At 36.5% G+C, this 18,455-nt stretch overlaps 1 protein-coding gene across 2 annotated transcripts in view; it reads right to left on the bottom strand.

Annotated features, from left to right (window-relative positions):
• BMP2K (BMP2 inducible kinase) overlaps positions 1–18,455 on the bottom strand; it is a 130,747-nt gene that overhangs the window by 111,318 nt on the left and 974 nt on the right. The window lies entirely within an intron of this gene.

Here is an 18,455-nt window from a genome sequence, read left to right as displayed (position 1 = left end):
TATTCCTCTCGATGTTCCCTGCTCAATCATCAGTCCCAAGGGTCCCTCATCACAACTCCCATTCATAAGACTGGGATGAAGTCACTATCTTTTGTTTTTCCTTTATTTCCAGTCATGACATCTTTCCCCCTCCCTTATCCCATTTTCTTTCCTATAGTGGAAAAGTCAGATTTTAGAATTAATCTGTTTTTTCCCCATAACTGCACTAATTACTTTTTTCTCCCTTTATTACATTTCAAAACTCCTCCATTCATAAATCCAAAGTCTGGGTCTTAGGGTCTCAATCATCTCTCACCCATTTCACAACTTCATTCTCACCAGAAATAGCAGAATTCAAAAGCACCAAATTTTAGCCAATTCTTATATATTGCTATTAAATTTGTCTTTTCTTCCCAAATTCAGCATTATGCTAACCTCTTCTTGGGACTCCTTGGCTTCATGCTGTTAAATACAGAAACCTACATCTTCAACTTTTCCAAGTCACCTCAATAATGTCTGGTATTCTCCAACACCACAACCCATCATCTGCTTTCTCAGACTACCTCCAATGCTCTCTTCACCCAACTACCATACTCTTGCATCTCACCCAAACTGTAATTACCTAACCATCGGATAGAGGCTCTTCCTATTTTTTTTCCAACAATTTTTTTTTTTTTTTTAAGAGAGTACATGGTGGGAAGGGGCAGAAGGAAAAGGAGAGAATCTTAAGCAGGCTCCATCTCACCACCCTGAGACCATGACCCGAGCCAAAATCAAGAGTCAGGTGCTTAACCAACTGAACCACCCAGGCACCCCTCCAACAAATTTAATAAGTGGCTATGCTAGCTTCTAGAACACATTTTAAGTAGGACACTGTATGTGTGAGTTTACAGTCCTGGGGGGGGCGGAGAAAGACAAAAATAAGTTATTGTGGCACACTGTGATGAACAGTAAGGGCAGTATCACTGAGGTACAAAAGGTTAAAATGAAATAATTATATTTAGAATACCCTCAACCCAGCATTCTTTTTTTCACTTAAGTGGGCCCTGAAATTTCATTGTTTTAGGAAGACCTTCTAGATGAGAACTGACAACATTAGCCAGGAATCTATCACATAAACAGCATCACATATCTAACTCAAGCAAAACATGCAACCACTTAATTCACATATCCAATTCAGTGGCTTATTTGTATCATCCTACTTATGATTGGGGATAAATAGTAAGCAAGCATCCTATAACTTCATCTTTGGAATGTATTACCACCTTATTTTAATACATGCTTTTGTATTGGTTATACTGTACAACCAAATAATACATATTTTATTTTCAACCTCTATGAATGCTCAACTTAAAAAATTTCCTCATTTGATCAGATTCCCAACATGAAATGTAGGAAATCCCCCGATTTAGTAGTGGATTGTTCCGACAGCTCGTATCTACACTTTGGCATTCAGAGTTATTTCCCCACACAAACAATCCTACATCTGATAATCAGGTGCTCAGGTCAACCTACAATCTAGTATTAACAGTACTAATATCTTAATGTTTCTCTATAAAAACATCTCTGTGTGAACATTCAGAGTTCCAACTTGAGAAGCCAAGAATGCATCTCACTACACCTTTAGTACTGCAGGCTTTGCCCAGCCCACAAACAGTGAGAAAGAGATTCCCCCAGATCCAAGCCACTAGTAGTACCCAAGTAACTACAGCAGCAACTCAGACAAGTTGTCTCCAATTTCTAAAGCAGTTCCCACCTTTACTTTGGTCATGTGTCCCTCTGAAAATACAATGAAAGCCATAATCCCTTGCCTAAAAAAACACACATGGATGTCAATGAACCCAGGTGAACTACCCAAACTGCAAAGTGTAGAGTCCACACAAACTGTACACTACAAACCAATACTGCCCGATACATGTCCAATATAATGTAAGCCACATATGCAATTTGAAATTTTCTAAGGACAAACACAGTGAATTTTAATAATACATTTTTAATGCAATATAACCAAAATGCTATCATTTCAATATGTAAGCAATATTAAATATTAATCTTTTACATTCTTTTTTTTCACATTAAGACTTTGAAATCCCATGTTTATTTTACATATATGATTCATTTCAATTCAGCCTTGCCACATTTCAAGTAGTAGCCACACGCAGCTAGTGGATTCTGTATTAGACAGTTTTGCTAGACTATATACCATCTAGCAATTCTCGAGCCCTTTGGGGGGTGTTACAGTCTGAAAAATTACTGAAGACGTGAGAGAGCTTTTGCTCAATGTAGGTTATATCAATCCATATTTACCATATTAGAAATTAAAACTGAGATGGGGCACCTGGGTGGTGCAGTTGGTTAAGCATCCAACTCCTGATTTTGGCACAGGTCATGGTCTCAGGGTCATGAGTTCAAGCCCCACATTGGGCTCTGCACTCAGTGTGGGGTCTGCCTGTCCCTCTCCCTCCCCTGCTGCCCCGCCCAAGCTTACACTCAAGTACACTTACACTCTCCCTCTCTAAAATAAATATTTAAAAAAGAAATTAAGACTGAGAATTTTTTAAATCTTTATTAATTGAAAATAATAAACAGTTGTCAACATAAATAACATTTTTATGAAAATAGCTGTTATTTTTCAAAAGAAAAATTTAGAGAGAAAAATGGCAATGCTTAACATTTTTGCAAAGCTCTTTAATATCTGCCTTAGTAGAAGACTGCTGGATTCTCGTAACTGTTTCTGCTATAAATCTCCTGAGATACACTGTTTGGGCCTAATGAAGCATATGAACAAAATCTAGCCTTACAAATACAGAAGGAAAGATGAAGACTATCTTAATAGTCTTTTTAAATAATTACAGATATTCTTCTTTGCTATTACAGCAAAACATGACAATTAGTAGTTTCTTAGTTGCGAGTATCGCTGAATTTCTTGCACTGTTTAAAATCCAATGGTCAATCTTGTACTATATATTTGTAACATCATACATTTGGAAAATATCAGTTCACTAAGTTAAAGAGATCTTCCATTACACAATTTTTTAAAAAGAAAATAACATTTGTTAACATTATCATCTATCTCCTCAGAAAAGCCTACGTAATGGGAAGCTGTCAAGTTCACAATGGCAAATACAATTTTCCAAAATTCTAATTTTCTTTTGAAAGCTCAAATTCCAACATTAATAACATCTGTCAGGTGTTTTCCTTGAAGTGACAGCCTCACTTAATAGAGAAAATGTCTGCCAAATACCCAAATCTAAATGAATCATAGTCTGTCAGTCATTCTTTCAAATAAAAATGGTGTTCCATGTAAAAAGCAGCTGGTCTAGGACACAACTCAACCACCCACATGCTTTTCCTCAATTATACCACCATACTTCATTATGCAGCAAGTGTCTTATGTACACTTCCCATTTCTTCACACATTAAAAAGATGTGTTTTTACAAATGGCCAATAATAAGAACATGAAAAAATGTTCAATATCATTTATATTTAGGAAAATACAAATCAAAACTGCAATGATATACCACTTCACACCCATTAGAATGGGCTTTCATAAATTTTTTTTTAAAAACCTTAAAATATCAAGTTTTAGTGAGGATGGGAGAAATTGGAATCTTTGTGCATTGCCGGTGGGAATTTTTTAAAATGCAGCTACTAGGGAAAATAGAATGCAGTTCCTCAAAAAATTAAACACAGAAGTATCACATAAGCCAGCAATTCCACTTCTGGATATATACCAAAAAGAACTGAAAGCAGGGACTTGAAAAGACACTTGTGCGCTCATGTTTATAGCAACATTATTCACAATAGCCAAAAGGTAGAAACAACCTAAATGTGCCCACTGATGGATGAATAAACAATATGTGATATATACATACAATGGAATACTATTCAGACTTAATGGGAAATCCTGATACATGCTACAACATGGATGAATCTTATTTCTAAGGGAAATAAGCCAGACATAAAAGGCCAAATATTGTGTGATTCCACTTATGAGACGTACTTAGAGTACTCAAATTCATAGAGACAGAAGGTAAAATCGTGTTTACGACAGGACGGGGAAAAAGGGATATGGGGAGCTAGTGGCTACCAGGTACTGAGTTTCAATTAGAGAAAACAAGAAAGTTCTGGAGATCAATAGTGGTGATGGTCACATGACAATGTGATGTACTTACTGCCACCACTTAACTATAAACTTAAAAATGATTAAAATGGTAAATTTTGTTATATATACTTTACCACAATCCAAAAAAAAAAGATGTACTCAAGGGGCCAAGATTGATAGAATTTTTACAGTTTTATCAAGAATGTTCTTAAGGGAAACCAGCTTTAAAAAAAAAAAAAAAAAAACAGGGGCACCTGGGTGGCTCAAGTCATTAAGCATCTGCCTCCGGCTCAGGTCATGATCCCAGAGTCCTGGGATCGAGCCCCACATCAGGGTCCCTGCTCCGTGGGAAGCCTGCTTCTCCCTCTCCCACTCCCCCTGCTTGTGTTCCCTCTCTCGCTGTGTCTCTCTCTGTCAAATAAATAAATGAAATCTTTAAAAAAATATAAAAAACAAAAAACTGAGTGGAAATGATGCAAAGAATACAGTGACTACTAACACAGTTTGGTGAAAAACTGTCTTGATTTGTGGTTTTGAACCATCAACACAAATGCCAATACAGTGTAAAAGGCAATTATGTCTTAGTAGTATCATGAAAATAATTTCGACCTGAAAGGTCTCCTCAAAGGGCCCTGGGGATCCTTTCTCCTGGGGCCCACAAACCATATTTTGAGAACCATTACTGAAGCCCATTCTTTTAGAAAAGCCAATTAATGGCAGAAAAAAAAAAAGAGAGACACAAAAGATCACTTAGTTCTATTTTTGTTTTTATTTTACCTTTTAAGATGAGAGAAACAGGCTTCCATGCTGAGCAGAAATGAGATATAGTAAGAATTAAAGAAAACAGAAGAAAAATCAGATAATTGATACAGAAAGAAACAGAGCAGATTACATAAATCAGGGACACAGCCTCTAAAGTTGGAAATAAAGGAGAAACAGCTATCAGAGGTAGAATGGGGTCGGGGGTATACTTTGACATAAAAAAGCTCTAAGTCCTGAGGACGTACTGCGTAGCATGGCAACTATAATTAATACTGTATTCTATATTTCAAAGTTGCTAAAAGAGTAGATCTTAGAAGTTCTCATCACAAGAAAAAAAAAATTGTAACTACGTTAAAAATGAATGATGGGGCGCCTGGGTGGCTCAGATGGTTGAGCGTCTGCCTTTGGCTCAGGTCATGATCCCAGGGTCCTGGGATCGAGTCCCGCATCGGGCTCTCTGCTCCTTGGGAGCCTGCTTCTCCCTCTGCCTCTCTCTCTCTCTGTCTCTCATGAATAAATAAATAAAAATCTTTAAAAATAAAAAAAAATTAAAAAATGAATGATGGATGGGGCGCCTAGGTGGCTCAGTCGTTAGGCGTCTGCCTTCGGCTCTGGTCATGATCCTGGGGTCCTGGGATCGAGCCCCGCATCGGGCTCCCTGCTCGGTAGGAAGCCTGCTTCTCCCTCTCCCCCTCCCTCTGCTTGTGTTCCCTTTCTCGCTGTGTCTCTCTCTGTCAAATAAATAAATAAAATCTTAAAAAAAAAAAAAATGATGGATGGATGTTAACCAGATTTACTGTGATCATTTCACAATTTATACAAATATGCAATCGTTACATTGTACACCTGAAACTAATGTTTATGTCAATTATAACTCAATTTTTTTCATAAAAGCTCTCCTGGGGGCACCTGGGTGGCTCAGCTGGGTAAGCGTCTGCCTTCAGCTCAGGTCATGATCTCAGGGTCCTGAGACCAGGCCCCACATCAGGCTCCGTGCTCAGTCTGCTTCTCCCTCTCCCTCCTGCCACTCCCCCTGGCTTGTGCTTGTTCTCTTTCTCTGTGTCAAATAAATAAATAAAATCTTTTTAAAAAATAAAAAAAGGGGCGCCTGGGTGGCTCAGTCGTTAAGCATCTGCCTTCGGCTCAGGTCATAATCCCAGGGTTCTGGGATGGAGCCCCACATCTGGCTCCTTGCTCAGCAGGAAGCCTGCTTCTCCTCCCACTCCCCCTGCTTGTGTTCCTGCTTTCGCCGTGTCTCTGTCAAATAAATAAATAAAATCTTTCCAAAAAATAAGTACATAAATACATAAAAAAGCTCTCCTACTAAGAAAAAATACAGACATTAGATATATGCTTCTTGATGATGATGGGAATAATTCCAGCGTTTTATGAAAAAGATTAAGAAATTTTCTTTCAATATTTTTAAATCATATACCAAATACTATTCTAACTTTTCACCTGTATGTGTATAAAAATATGCCACATGTATCATGTATGTATTGTGTGATTCATGTCATGTCATTTTTAGGAAAATTGTTTTATGATGCCATAGGCACTTATTTATAAACACTCAGAAGTTTAGTATTCCAGGTTAAGTCAAATGCATTTGTGCCATGATCTAATAAAATAAAAATGTGATGAAATCTTGTTCCTTTTTATTTTAAATACATGTAGCACGAATCTGTTAAATGAAATGCAAAAACGGATTCGACATTACAGCACTAAGCCTTAAAGTTCCATAACCTTGAACTAAGAACTGAAGGAAGGAGGGGATAAGAATTCAGCTATTCTCTTCTTTTTACCTTCCTTGTTTTTTATAGGAGGTCCTAAATATTGCTATGGTACATTCAACTGAAGAAGCTAGAGTAATGTGATTTTATGCTACTTACTTTACAGTTCGCAAATACATTATTCATTTACAATCGAACCTTTCATTTACGATTGAACATTTCTACACTGAGACAACAGTCTAATTTGGGGGAAGCTGCAATTTTATTTGGGGGAAAGCTGCAATTCTAAACTTTGTAAAATTAATCCTGACATCATAAACAACTGCAGCACATGGTTCAATGGCCTGAGGAAAAAGCAAAGGGGGAAAGCTTTAACTCAAAAGTGGTTGGAAATACCTCCTTCCACCTCAGACTCTGCAGGCACCCATGAATACTCCAGCTGCCTCCAGAATATTAGAAGTCCCCTAGTCCCGTGAGCCTGCTTGAAGTCCCCACTCCAATCAAAAGCCAATGCCTCTATGTGCACAGGACCCAATTAAGGAGGCCACAGGTAGTGGAAAGAGTGCTAGATTAAAGTCACGAGACCTAAATTCCTTCCTCCCCAACCAACACTAACAGTGTGACTTTGGGATGCACTAGCATTTTAAAAAGAAAGCCTGCCAGTCCAACAATACCAGTTAGAATAATATTTAAGAACATTTTCTGAAGGAAGCTAAAAAGGCCTTACCCTCAATTTAGATTCTTGTACACCACCCACCACCCCCTTCCTATATTTAGTTTTCCAAAAAGCAAAAATCAATGAACTGACCCCACAATATCCATAATGGCCCATCATAACTTTTTAAAATGCATGTAGCCTTTACTAAGAAAGACAGCTACTACTCTAAGGTGAGAACAAATGTGAACCTTCGATCAGTAAATAGGAGTTTCTCATACTAGAAATTTATGGCAATTAGTTACATCCAACTTTGAACACCATGGATTCATACAGCACCTTGCAAACTCACTTCCAATATTCCTTAGAGACAAAGTACAATCAGCAAAGTGACATACACAAACACATACTTTTTTTAAAAATCCACGGATTTGCAACATTTCTTAAGTTGCCACTTCAGGGAGCTGAAAAACATAAAATCCCTAACAGCTAGCTTCGGTATGTTCTAAAAATATATATCAATTTGGATTGAGATCCTTTGAATTTCTCCTTTGGATTATACAAACAATATTTTGCTAAAAGATAAAAAATTAACAGATTTAACAACCCAGTTAACTATTCACTAGGATTTGAACTAGACTAGTTGGTAAGCAAGTAAAACAAAAAAACTCTTCAGATCTACATTATTGCTTACAACACCAGTTAACTATCTTATAAACTTCTGTTATTGATCACAGAAGAGACCATTAAAGGCCTATGCACAGAGAGCATATATACATCTTAATTCTGGAAAAATAACTCAAAGCACATGTCCTACTGATCATGAGTCAGTGCCATCATTTTTTTATATACAAAGAATAGACCATTAACATTCAGTAGGAGAGATTCTGTTATGCAGGCCAGAGAATGAAAAAGTGGGTCATGGCCAGTGATGCATAATCTCACTCCCTAGTAAGAGTCCTGACAACATTCATTAAGTAAAATATTTTACTATATTATGTGTAAGTCATTTTAATACTAATATCTTAATGATTCCAGAATGCATAGTAAAATTTGGACTAACCACAATCTCATTCAAAAGAGAATACTTAAATATGTAAAAAGCTCCAGCCATCCCTAACAATGACCCAGCCACAAAAAATTAAGGAAAACAAGTAAACACAGCAATTAGGCAGGGGGAGTGGTGTGTTGGAAACTTCTCTTTCAGAAAACCAAAGAAGGAAGAGAAGAATGTTGAGGGTGATAATGATTAGTTATTAACAAAACTGCATAAAGACCTGGTTTGCTACCTCTGATCTGTTATGCCAGGCTTACAAATTCCCTAATCTAAAAGAAAACTGAAGGTCTCTCTACTGAGAAAATCACCTACAATATTAGACACACTAGTTAGAGGGTCCCCCAAGGTAATAATCAAGTATTTTCTTCCCCAGAGCATTACGGATATAAGATGCCCTTCTTCCTAATCTCTCATTCTCTTAGATACCAGTTGTCCCATTAAGCCTTGGTAACTATCAACCACTCGAGACAAAGCCATAGCCAGTTGAGCATTTCCAATATTGTTACTTTAAGACTAGGTATTCAGAGCACATACTTTAGGCCTGTCTGCCCTCTCTGTCCCACAGTAGTGGCTTTCTTTAAAGATGACATGGGTCAAGGGAACTCAGGCTAGAACATTGTTGAGTCACACCTAGTAAGAAGAGCAATGCAGTACCCACAAAACAAAGATGTACTATTTGTGTAATCACTACAGAAATGAAACATGCCAGGAATCCAGAAATAAATCTGGTAGTACTTTTTTCATTCATCTAGATAATGCTGTACCTACATTATCATCAAATATCTCTATCTACTTATTTCAGTTTCTGTAAAAGGACATAACATGAAAAATGGGGCCAACCTACTCAACCAAACAGTTAGATATGTCAAATATGGTTGTTATCCAATTGTTTTATAGTAAATGTTTACAGGCCTTCTGGCTGCTTTTCAATTCAAAAATTTAATCTCTTACAAATGTACTGAATACCTATCATGAGTACAGCACTGTAAAAGATAAGAGATAAGATGAATACAAGCCAAATCTTAAGGGAAATTTTAATCTTGCAGTAGAGGAAACTTTTTATTACACATATTCTTAGAATAGAACAAAGCTGGTAAAATAAGGGCAATATGAGCAACAGTTACTACAGAGCCTCAGAGGAAGGCATAATTACACTCATTGGTTGCAAATAGGGTTTCATAGAAAAATAAAGATTGCAAGAAAGTAACTATTTTAAATGTATCCCACAAGATACATTTAAACAGAGTGGGGAGGCAGGTGTCTGCATTCTAGGCAATGTAACAACATAAACTGAAAAACAGGAATGAAAAAGCAAGAGCAAAGTACAGGAAATGTGAAGTACATGTGCAGTAAAACACACCTAGGGTTAGAGTGAGAGAGGGATTAAGACCTGTGGGGAGTTGGGGTCACACTGCAGAAGGCCTTGAATCCCAGAGTAGTGAGTGTGCACTTCACTTAGTTAGGCAAATGATCAGAAGTCCATTTCAGGAAGAAAAACTGGAAGGAATACAAGAGTGGATTTGGTGAGTAAAGACCCTAAAAGGGGAAGAAGAGTCTACATGAGAATGTAATTCTGTAAGAGGTATTAAGGACCCAAACTAGAGCTGACAGCACTGGAAACAAAAAGTAGCTGACTCTTCACACATTATCATGGGTAAACTTTCTATCCACAAACTAAGAGAAAGTACTGTCATAACCCTTCCTTAAACATTCTTTCCAAATAAAAACTTGAAAAACACGAAAATTTCTTTACTTCCAGATACCCTCCAAAATATGAGTCACTTGGAGAACACAAACCATTAAAATGACAAAAAAATCCATTAAAGTGGCATATCCTTTGAAACTAAATAGTACTCTGAAATGCCACAGGATTTTATTTGAGCACCCATCCCCTTATCTTAAAGGGTACTAAATTAGGCAACTTCCTAGAAAAGACTTTTTCACAATGATTAAGAAATAATTTTATACACAAGATAAAAAAAATAAATTGTTAATCTATACTGAAGTTTGTGAAAGAACTCAAATGCATGATTTTCAAACACAATCCTTTCATTATGGTCTCAATCCTAAAACTGTTCATCTTTAGCCCTCCTTTCCCATGCTCCTCTCTTATCAGAGAAGCAGTAAGAATCCATTACATAAACAGAATCAGAGCATGCTAAAATGGAAAAAGATGTTACACATTCATCTTTATCCACTTCATTTTTTTCTTGAGGAAAGTGAAATCAAAATGTCACAATGCAAATTAGTAGCATAACAGAATATCACCTGGCCCAGCTCCAAGTTTTGCCTTTTTTTTTTAATAGTTGCCACCAAGAAGGCACCATTTCGAAGATTTAATGAAATGTTAAAATAGGCAAATTAGTAGCAACAACTGTTTCATATTTTAAAATAATATTCACTGCAAAATGCCTCTCTAAAGGCTACATCCCAAACTATGCCCTTAAACTTCACTGGAATTCTACAAGACGAGGACAAACCAACAATTCCAAAAATAAAGTGTCTGTGTAAAAGCCCAACAACCACTCTCCTGCAGAGAGACGTGAAACGGTTAGCAGAAATGTGCTGACTGATCTCATTTGTAAAGATGATACACTCAGACAAGAGAATCTCCAAATTAACTAAGTGCTCAACTATTTAAAACAGTTCAGTCATTAACCACTCAACTTCCCAACTCAGGTCCCTAAAAATAGCAGGCTTGTGGGTAGACGAATGGTTCACCAGATGGATGCAGGATAAAATCAAGGAATAAACAGTCTCAACTCCTTATGATGAAACCTTTCTGTAGCTTTGAAATCACCACTCAGGACTCCTAATTTCAGAATTCCAAGTCAAGCCTTTAATCATTTCGATAGCCACCAAATAGGTTTCTAATAAATGTTTATGTTCTACTTCAAGTTTTGACCAAAAAAATGGGGGGGGAGGGGGTTGAGAGAAGGAGTGAAAGAGAACCAAGATAATGTAGAAGATTAGTAAAGAACATTAAAGGTCCAGAATCAATGTAAGGACAAACAAAAATCCCACCTTCTAGTATGCTCTGTAATATAAACAACGTCAGGGACCTTTTCTATTTTTCCCTCCTACAGACCCCATAATGGAAAGATGCTAACAAGTATTAATTTATTTCTATTAATTTTAAAATAATCAAAGACAATCTTTCCAAACTGCTCAGCATGAGAATGTCAGTATTAACCAAACAAAGCTGACTATAGCTAAAAGCAAAGAAATTTGATGTTAGTGCAATTTAGCACTTTTTTTGGAGATAAATGCATAATTTCCACTATACTTTTTTTCAAAATATTGAAAATTGGGAACTGCTGTAGTGCCCTTGAATAAAACTGCCACCTCTATAGAAAACATAACAGCAGACAATCAAAATTACAACCAAAGAACTATCCCTACAATGATAACATATCACAAAAGCGAAGCATATGTTAGTAAGAGTCTATGTAATGTTCTTTGCTACAAATTACTTCCATTTCATTGTCAAAGTATATGCTGCTTATCAAGGTAAAAATTCTATATAGCTGATTGAAACTTAAAAATTATATATGGCTAAATGCCATATAATAATTATCTAATTAAAATGATTCAAATTTTTTACAAACATAAATGTGATAATTAACTCAGGATAAATGTAATACCTACTCTACAAGCAAATTACTATAATTCCTGAAGCAGATTTCACTGAAAGCTGATAACCAAATCTGAACCTAAAATTGGCCCATATTTATTGAAAGACTTGGCATGCACTATCAGGTACTGTCATACATTATCTTCTTAATATCACACATTACCTATTAATCTTCATAATAAATATTAACTCCATCTTATAAAAAAGGAAACAATGTTTCCTGAGAGTTTAATTCACCACAACTAAAACTGCTGGACAGAAACTAAAGATACAGAGATAAATAAGACCCTGCCCTCAAAAAGCTCACTGTCAAAATCAATAGTACAGTATAAAGCAATTTCATAATTGCATGTAACAATACTTTTCTTCTTTAAATTCAGCCACCTTTGCAAAATAAAGAAAAATAGGTCAACAGAGAAAGATAACTGTAAAAGGACATCTAGGTTATTCTTTCTTTGCTATTTCAAGGAGGCTAACTGAAATGACACTTAGGCTTAAACAAACTGTCTTCAAAAGTTTGTATTCACCTGTATGAATTGTAGAATCACTATACCATACACCTGAAATTAATATAACACTATATGTTAACTATGTTGGAATTAAAATTTTAAAAAAATCCCACGTTAAAAAAAAAAAGAGGTACATCTTATGCTACCATGATGCTGATTCCTCCTGTTTCTAGTTTTTTGTTTTGTTTTGTTTTTAAGATTTTATTTATTTATTTGAGAGACAGAGAGAGAGAGAGCCCACCCAGGGGGAGGGGCAGAGGGAGAGGGAGACTTAGGCTCCCCGCTAAGCAGAGAGCCTGATGAGGGGCTCGATCCCAGGACCTCAGGATTATGACCTGAGCCTAAGGCAGACAGACACTTAACTGACTGAGTCACCCAAGTGCCCATGTTCTAGTTTTTGACTGATGAATAAAGGTGATATAAACATGCATGTGTAGGTCTAAAAAATTTTTTAAAAAGTCTGTCTTCACCGAAGTTCAAAATTCAGGGTCCCCTGACCTAAGTAGAAGACCTCTGATGGGACAAGAACTAAAGAGCCCTCCCTTGGTACTTTTCAATTTGCAAATTGAAAAACTCCATCTGTGTTCATTAAAAAAAGAAAAAAAAAGTCAAAAATCGTTTCCTTTGAAAAGAATTTGAATGTCCATGATATGACAAGGCAATTTGTGTGATTCAAAAAGCAATTAATAGAGAGTACGTCTAGCCTCAAGAATTTTACTATCTGCTAAGGGAAATGAGACAGGAACAATAACCACCTTAGTATTTCCACGTGCTTACATAATTGTATCTCAAGACAAAAGATTAAATGTGATAAGGGGGAAAAAGCAAATAAATAGCTACAAATGTCCACAGGAAGATGGGAGTGATCATAACTAGCAGTTAGGCGACGAGGATTACACAGGCAAAGGTAGTGATAAGTAAATATAACATTCAGTCACAAAACAACGGGGAATGGTGCACACAGTGGCTGGAGCAGAGTATTATCAGGAAATAACCAGAACTAAGATTTAAAAGGTAGGTTAAGAACTAAGCATGGGGGGGGAGAGGGGAGCAGGGGGAGGGCGCCTGGCTGGCTCAGTCCATGGAGCATGTGACTCGATCTCCAGGTTGTGAGTTCGAGCTCCAAGTTGTGTGTAGAGATTGCTTAAAAAAAAAATCTGGAAAGGAAAAAAAAAAAAGAACTAAGCATGAATAATTGTGAGTGTGTAGCCAAAAAATGTGATCAAGATAACTTCTCAGGCAACACAATTCACTCCCTCCTCTTCAAAGCATCATATTCTCCTGGTATTCTTCATACCTCTCTGGTAGCTCCTTTTTACTCTAAATCAGTGGTTCTCAAGGTATGGTTTCTGGACCAGCAGCATCAGCATCAGTGAGCAAGTTGTTAGAAATGAAAATTATGGACATTGCCCAGACATACGGAATCAAACTTTGGGCGTCAGGCTCAGCAATCTGTGGCTTACCAAGCCCTCCAAATGATTCTGATGAACACTAATGTTTAGGACCAATGTTCTACCACAATCCTTCAGTGAGAGCCTTCTCATTCTATACTCTCTCCCTACATTATCCTCTCCCAGGGTTTTCAGTAACAGCCAAATGTTCACTTATCAAAAATACCTATCTCTAAGCCCAGACACCTTTGCTGAGTACCAGACCACATACTCAGCTTCCCACTTGACGCTTATTTCCTCCCAGATACCTCAACTAAACATGTCTCGAACTCCTGAATATCCTCCTAACTCTTCCCCCCACCCCCCAAAAATCTGTTCCTTCTCTACTCTCTCCCATCTCAGCAAATGGTACCTCCAACCCAAGAGCTGCATAAGCAAGTCATTCTTCACAGTTCCTACAATACCCTCCCCCCTCAATCCAATCCATCACCAGGTCTTCCCATTTAAGCATTATAACATTCGCTTCCATTCCCACTGCTACCATTTTAACTAATCATCTAATCTGTATACCTCTCAACCAGTATCTATATAGCAATCACTATGATCTTGTAAAAATACAAATCAGAGCATATAACTGCCCTAATCCTTCAGTAGCTTCCCATTGCATTTTCAGATAAAATCTAAAATCCTAAAGTCCTGGATCCTGGTCACCTTTCCAACATCATCTTGGGTCCTTCCTCCAAATGATTCAATCATTATAGTCCCCAGCTCTGGGCATATTTCAGTTCCTGAAACTCTTCCTCACATAGACTTCTCTCTTCATGACATACTCCACACCACCCCACCTTCACACCTCTGCCTTTACCTAATTTTTCTCATACTTCAGATTTCTGGTAAAATATCAAAAAGGTCTTCCTTGCTCCTTCAATATAAACTGAATTGGTTATTCTCTCATTAAACCCTGTGCTGTCTTCTCAAGACAGTTATCAAAATTACCTACATTAACTTGATTTTTGTTTAACATTTATCTTCTATTTAAGACTGTAACTTCCATAAGGACAAAGAAATATTTGTTTTGTTCTCCACTGTATAAATAGTACCTACTACAGAGCCTGGCACACAAAAGACATTTAATAGTTATGGAGTAGTAACAGTTGTCAATATTTTTGTTAAATCCTCCCCTTCTGCTTTCTCTGTCCTCTCTCAGAAACTTTAACTTACAAGTTACTGGGTAGCCACAGGTAATTTCTGCAAATGAAATATCATGCTTAAATCCATCATTTTCAGATTGATTTATGTGGCAAAATCAAATGTATTTTACTACCTTCCTGTAAAATTAACAGTGAGAAGTGGTTAACACTTAGCCTAAATTAACTTACCCTAATCTAAGTAGTTAACTCTGAGAGAGCTACTGAGCTCCTTCTACAGAGCTCTGTAGTAAATTCCTGGCCTCTCAATTACCTGTACTGACAGTACCAACAACCCCCATGTCCATGACAGAAAGTCTTATCCTTACCCATCAATTATATTCAAAATACCATTCCTATCCAGCCCCCAGAACCTCATAACTAGATTACCTCAACAAATTATGGATAGTGTCCCAATCTCCTGGTTCCGCATTTATTTAAGCACTTTGTACCAAACACATTTAGAACAACATTGAGAACCAAACACATTGAGAACCAACTTCTTCCCATTATCAATCAATATTAAATCCTCTAACCAGCACTGAAGGCTTATGGAGGCATGTGACCAAAAAGCCAGTCCTATGTTTTATTGGAAACTTCAAAGAGTACACTGAATTATATATGCTTGACAATTTGACACCTTTCAAGCTAAAATTTACATATGGCTTTATCTGATTTTTATAGGCCCAAATTGGATTTGGTTAGCGTGCACTCCTGAAACTAAACTGTTTTTGAAAAAAAAACACGAAAATGCTCCACGATGATATTAGTCCTCTAAACTTTGAGCAGGAATTAAAAAGGTGCAAGGTGTAACAAGCATTTTCAAACATACAAATATTTAACTAGAGACTATGATACAAAGTGTATATTTCAGCAAAGAAACTACTCCAACAGTTTAAACATACAACATTTAAGTATATCTCTGAGAATCTGTTTTTCTTTAATTATGTAATATATAAATATTATGTATTTATATATATACATGTGACCTCGTAATATTTATACTCAAATATTATGCATGTATATGTATACGTACATATATACATACATACATAGTTAATTGTCATTATTTGGGGATTCCATATTTGTAAATCATGTAGTCACTAAAATTAATCCGTATTCCCAAAATCAATACAATGGCATTTTCATGATCATTACACACATGAGCATAGTGCTGAAAATTTTGAGAAGGCCGGCTGGAGTCAACAAGATACCATTCTGCCTTGTTTATAAACAAGGGCCCTTTTTGAAGTCTGTTTAGCGCCATGTTTTTCTCATTTTTGTGCTTTTTACTGATTTCATTGTTTAAAATGGCCCCAAGCATAGTGCCAAAGTGTCATCTAGTATTCCTAAGCTCAAGAAGGCTGTGATGTCCCTTACAGGGAAATTAATGTGTTTTAGATAAGCTTTATTTAGATATGAGTTACAGCGCTGTTAGCCCTAAGTTCAGTTTTAATGAATCAACAATATATATTAAATAAGATCTTTAAACAGAAACTCACATAAAACAAGATTATATATCGACTGGTTGACAAAAATGTTGTGACCAGGGGCTTGCAGGACCTTACGCCTGTATTTCTCAAGGGCAATGGTTCAGTACTTACTAACTCACTGTTCAGTGACTTTACAAAACATAACTACTCTGAACAATAAGAATGAAATATGTAAATATAAATATACTTAGAAGGAGAAAGAATATGAGACAGAATATGAGAAAGAGGGAAGAATAGCAGATTTATTGAAGACTCAAAGACACTGCAGAAGTCATTCTGAACAAGATGCCTATGTTGCAGGAGTATGGCAAGAACACCTCAGAGCACAGCACCTACAATCTTGGCCCTGTTTAAACAACAAGGACCCAAAGCAAAAAAAAAAAAAGTAAAACCTACCTAAGTTTGTTTTTTGGTCTTTGTTTCTACCCCTTGTCCCACCCCTTGTCTACCTCTGCCCAATTCAGATACTCTAAACTCTAATGCCTTTCCACACCACTTGCCCTAATCTTATAATTCAGCGAATGTATCTGTCAATTACTGACTGATCATTCTTGAGTGTGAACCAGACTTTGTGCTTAAACATCTTGTCTAAATTGTCTAAATTATTTGGAAAAGAGAGAGGATATTAAGCATTTGAAGTAAGAAGAAACTGTCAGGATCAAAAAGTAAACTGCGTATAGGTAATTTCGGTTGTGTGTGTGAAGAGAAAAGAAATACAGAAGGGAAGAAAGTCTCCCCTACCCTCCAGAGAGGATGAAATAAAAGTCCAGTCCAAGAGCTGGAGTGTTGGGTGGGGAAGTCCCACCTTCCAAAACAGTTTCTTCAGCTCCTGCTTCATCCTAGCACTTAGTTACGGATTTTCCCAAGAAAAATGACAAAATTTATAGCAAAAGCTAGTAAAACACTCTTAACAGTGACATTAGTCCTTAATTTCTTTTTAATTTTTGGTGGTTGAATGAGCACTCCACCTTTGAAATTCTTCATTTTTATTTTCATTTTCCCAAATTACTTAATTTTTCTTGAAAATGACTTGCTTATGGTAATGATAGGATATGCTTAGAGCAGTGATAGAAGTCACAAATCCAAAGTGTAGTTTGATGAAACGTCAATGTTTTCTTTCTACTAAATAAAAAACCCATCTGGGATTTTGTGAAATGAAGTGAGTGTAATACTACTCAAGCCACACTTCAATTAGTTACTACAATCCAAAGAAATAAGTACAGCATGTGAGTTAACAGCCATGTCTTCTTAAAACCCACAATTCAACCTAAACCAACATTTGAAAATCATGTATAACAAAGAGCTAGGAAATTTTACATCTATCAAAACCAATCACCATATACTCATTCTTTTGAGAAGCTAAGAATCCTTCTCCCACCTCTCCAAGGTTTGGCTAGGCTCATTACTAGGGGCAATGGCTTGTGTAACAATGACACCCATCCCTGAATAATTCAAGATTTCTTTCTCTTTAAATATTTTATAGACAAAAACGTTCAGATTTTTCTTTTGCACTAATATGCTATTGTTTATGGCATTTCAAAAAACATTAAGTGGAATCTCTCAGTCGACTGTGTCCAAACCACATCGATGTCTGACTTTCAGAGAACCAAAACTACTCTCTTCAGTTTCTTTTCTCTTAACCTTGGAACTTAAAAGGGCCATTTATCAACAAATTATTTCTTATGAATTTTTAAAAGTATTTTTTGTAATATTCTGCAATTAAAAGCTCAAAGATCAAATGAAGCATGCAATAAATGAGAGAAAGTATTTTCTACAAGCCAGTTACACAAAAAATACAAAACTAAAGTGCAGGATCTTGTTTTTTAAATGGAGTAAGCTTTCTTGTAAGCAGACTTGCAACTGCTGACATAGCCTGGTAAAGATAATGAAGGACTGAACGCAAAACTTCGCAAGTGAAAGTTAACCTGTTTTCTTAGCCCCTTTTAAAGTAC

The sequence above is a fragment of the Mirounga angustirostris genome, unplaced genomic scaffold (assembly GCF_029215605.1).
Source record: "Mirounga angustirostris isolate CCGP_5_RB_7025 unplaced genomic scaffold, mMirAng1.0.hap1 SCAF_2, whole genome shotgun sequence".
Lineage (NCBI taxonomy): Eukaryota > Metazoa > Chordata > Mammalia > Carnivora > Phocidae > Mirounga > Mirounga angustirostris.
This window is presented reverse-complemented; position numbering and strand designations above follow the sequence as displayed.